This window comes from Triticum urartu, chromosome 7A (genome assembly GCF_056163025.1).
Source record: "Triticum urartu cultivar PI428250 chromosome 7A, HENAU_Tu73, whole genome shotgun sequence".
NCBI lineage: Eukaryota > Viridiplantae > Streptophyta > Magnoliopsida > Poales > Poaceae > Triticum > Triticum urartu.
In genome coordinates this window covers 645,277,405-645,281,296 of record NC_141879.1, presented here as the reverse complement: position 1 = coordinate 645,281,296, position 3,892 = coordinate 645,277,405, and the positions used below count along the sequence as shown (strand labels likewise).

The window sequence follows — 3,892 nt, the reverse complement described above, 5'->3', positions numbered from 1 at the left end:
GTAGAACGCCCGTGTGTTGCCACGGGCTCTTGAAATAGCTTACAAGAGTTACATGTTAATTTCCACATGTACAAACAATATATAACAAACACAATTATTTAATAACTAAAGTCCATTTTTGCAATGTAAATTGATAACATAAAGAAAATTAAGGACATGTCCATGTAACAAACTGAGCGATGTTCCAACTAAACATCTATTACAAAACTATTAACATCTATATGATGCGCTTAAGAAATTCTTTCACAATATCAGGAAAGTTTCCTTTAGCTTCATTCCCACGATGTTTTAGCAAGTATAGTAAAAACTGCTTCCTCAATTCATTCCCATCCTGCACAAACAATACATGTAGTTAGTATGAAAATTTCACGCCGAAGGTCTTAAAACATGTAACGGACAATACTCACCGCGCAAATCGGCTTGACCAATTCTTTACCGTTCCACCAGAGCATAAAATGAAAAACAAAATAGGCAGACACATTCATGCAAAACTTTAAATTAATAATATAAAGAATATAGTGATAACAAAATTAAATATTTTTGTTATGAATTCATTACCCGTCTATAATCGTTGGAACACTAAATGGAAATAAACGTTGCCATTTAGATATATCATAATTCCAACCAGGCAGCTTTATTTCGAGTGCTTCTTTGAAATCCCTTGCAAAACTTTTTAATTTTAGTGCATGCCTCAAATTTTTTTCCTCTAACGACTGTGATGTTTGAATATGATCCATAATATATAGATGACGTGCCTCTTTGTCGACGACGTACAAGATGTATCGGCCGATGGATGCATACAGAAGATAAATTTAAAAGTGGAGCTATTAGAAACAACAATAAACAATGATAACAATGGACAAAATACTTTACTTACCTTGTTGCACGATGAGATGTCGCTGTCCATCCCAAGCCAACTATCAAATAATGTTGCCAACGTCTGGATAGTTTCCTTCTCGCAAAACTTCTGACCTCGTATTGACTCTAGCATCATGGACTAAGCAAAAAAAGAAATATTGTTTCAACATATTCATACTAATGACACATAGAATAAAGAGTTACGATAACTTACACAAAATCGTAGATCCATGTAGTGTACAGGAGGGTCTGTGAACAATACTCCCTCGTCACATGCCAGCATACGCACGGCGGTGTTGAAGCAATCATTGTCCATGGGCTGCTCCATGTTAAGTATGCATTGAAGTTTCTTAAGACTTAAGCCCATTGGATCGGGTGTCGAGCTCAGAACCCATACCTTCCTATAAATTGGAGGGTAAGAAGAACAATAATATACATCCGCACATTAAATATTGATACATAATACTTACTCCAAACACCCGGCATCATCGATCGACATGATGTAGTTGCAAAGGCCGGCAAGTAATTCACGTTGGTCCGTGGGTATGATAGTGATTGGGGCAGGACGTTTGCCTTTGACTACGTCAAATGGATTCTCCAGGATCTCGAGATCAGAATTAGCTAAAGTTTCTTCATCATCAGGTTTATGGTATATGGGACCTCCTTTTAGCTTATTCAGCTCTGAATCGTGCAAAATGACAGCTAATTTTTGTCGAAAATGTTTCATATCCTCCTACAAAATATATATAAAAACAATTTATATAATATTTTGAGATAAAATAATGAGATAATATATAAAAATGAAATACTTGGGTGAACGTGTCTGACAGTCCATGTGATGTCCGGTATTCCATATAATTTAGCATAAACAGTCCACATGATACGCTATAATATTATAAAATAATCCTTTAGAATACCACACAGATGAATCAAATAAACAAACCATTGTAACAAGTGCTTACCCATCGGTTTGTATTGCCTCATGAAACTGCTCTACAACCGTCCATTTTGTAACATTGAGATCGGGCCACTTATGACCTCTGATAAACTCCGGACTATACTCTACAAGTTTCAGACGCTTCTCGAGTCCTAGTAACTATTTTATATATGAGAAATATTAGGTATCAAGGCAAACAAAACATATGTTAATATGAGTTAAAAAATAGATAGTTACCGTAGTAGCAAGGTCATTGCGTTTGACCCGAGAACCAAGTGAGTCCAATACTTAAATCTCACGTTTTTTGGCATTGGCGACTGCTAGATACCAATGGTAGCCTGGCATGTTAATCGGAATGAATAACTGGTGTAAATATCATACAAGTCACGGTCGCAATTAGATATAAATATTAATAAATCATTATACACATGAATTAAATAAAAACAATCCATAATTATATGCATGGATAACGAGAAAAAAACTAACCACATCTTGTTGTAGATAAGTATTAACATGATGCACGATGCAGTGATATTTTGATGGGTCTATGTCTCTTTCGCCGTCTTCTTTTGTCTGGCCAGATACAAAAGTGCTAACAATGTGTACCTTTTCACCTGCCCTGTCTTGTAGATGGCCGTGAGCAAGCATGTAATATATGTAAGCATTTATCATCTGTAATCAACATTTAGATTATATTTATATTATATGATATTAAATATTGTTCATATTATTAATTACAAAGTATGTGAAATTGGTCTTACACCGTCATGTAAGAACGTATCATCTTTCATAAGGCATTCCAAATCGTCGGTTGATAACAAGGCATCTCCAATGTCCACGAACTGGGTATTCTTGGGGGCAGACTTGATTGATTCGATAACTGTAATATCCCAAGGGTACAAACATAGTCTGTCGAATTCATAAAAAAATGAGCCAACTTAGCAATCAAAATGAGCAAAATTAGTTGAATACAAAAGGCAATATCACAAAAATAAGATTGATAATAATATTAAAAATACCTTGTGGGATAACATGTAAATTAGCATCCTTTTTTGGTTTGTTATGAGATATAACCTCTTCAACATTTTTATGTTGTGAATTTTCGTCCCCTTTCAGCGACATCGCATCTGAACCCTTAATGGATTCTTTCCGCGCATCTCCAAAGTCCATATTCATGTCTCCTATATTCTGAAAAAAGAGTGATATAAAAATAGACCTATCGTGTTTTCATGTATAATATACATACAGAGGAAGGTTAGCTATATGCACCTCTTCTCGTGATGTTTCAGTGCGGTCTGTCATCGTTACATCAGTGCATATGTCGGAACCCATCACTTTGTACTCCCTCCGGTCCTTTTTAGTTCGCATATAAGATTTGACTGAAGTCAAGCCTCGTAAAGTTTGACCAGCTTTGTAGAAAAAAGTGTCAACATTCACAATCTGAAATCAATAGCATTAGATGTGTCATGACTTAAAGTTTTATATTATATAACTTTAGCATGGCAGATGTTGATATTTTTTCATATAAATACGGTCAAACTTTGTGAAGTTTGACTTCAGAGAATTTTAATATGCAGAGTAAAAAGGACCGGAGGGAGTATCTACGATGAAATATATATGATAAAATATAAATGATGTTTTCTACTGCATAATATAATCATATATAATATCTGAAAAAATAATAGTGAAAATAACACACTATTTTCTCTATAAAAACATATTTGACATTATTAGGAAAATATGTTGATTATATAATTTAAATAATTGTACTAACACAAAATTAGGGGAAAACAACAAACTGTAATGTTCATATATAATAAGTAGTCATATGAAAATTATTTAAATTATTTATATAGGCCTTGGAAATTTGTCCAACAAAATAAAAAAAACATGCAAACAAACATTCTTCAACCAAGTATATTTATTTATACATCAACCAAGTTTTATTGTGGTACCCTTAGTATATGAAAGGTAAATATAAAAAAAATTGAATCATATTTAATAAATATATATACTTTTATTGTTTCTGTGAGGTATGTATACTTTTAAGATATATATATTGTTTCGTTGAGCAAAATTTGCACACAAGGCCCAAAT

General features: G+C 33.4%; 1 pseudogene; it reads right to left on the bottom strand.

Moving 5' to 3' along the window:
* Positions 1-217: 217 nt before the first annotated feature.
* LOC147961004 (uncharacterized) lies at positions 218-994 on the bottom strand (annotated as a pseudogene).
* Positions 995-3,892: the final 2,898 nt, after the last annotated feature.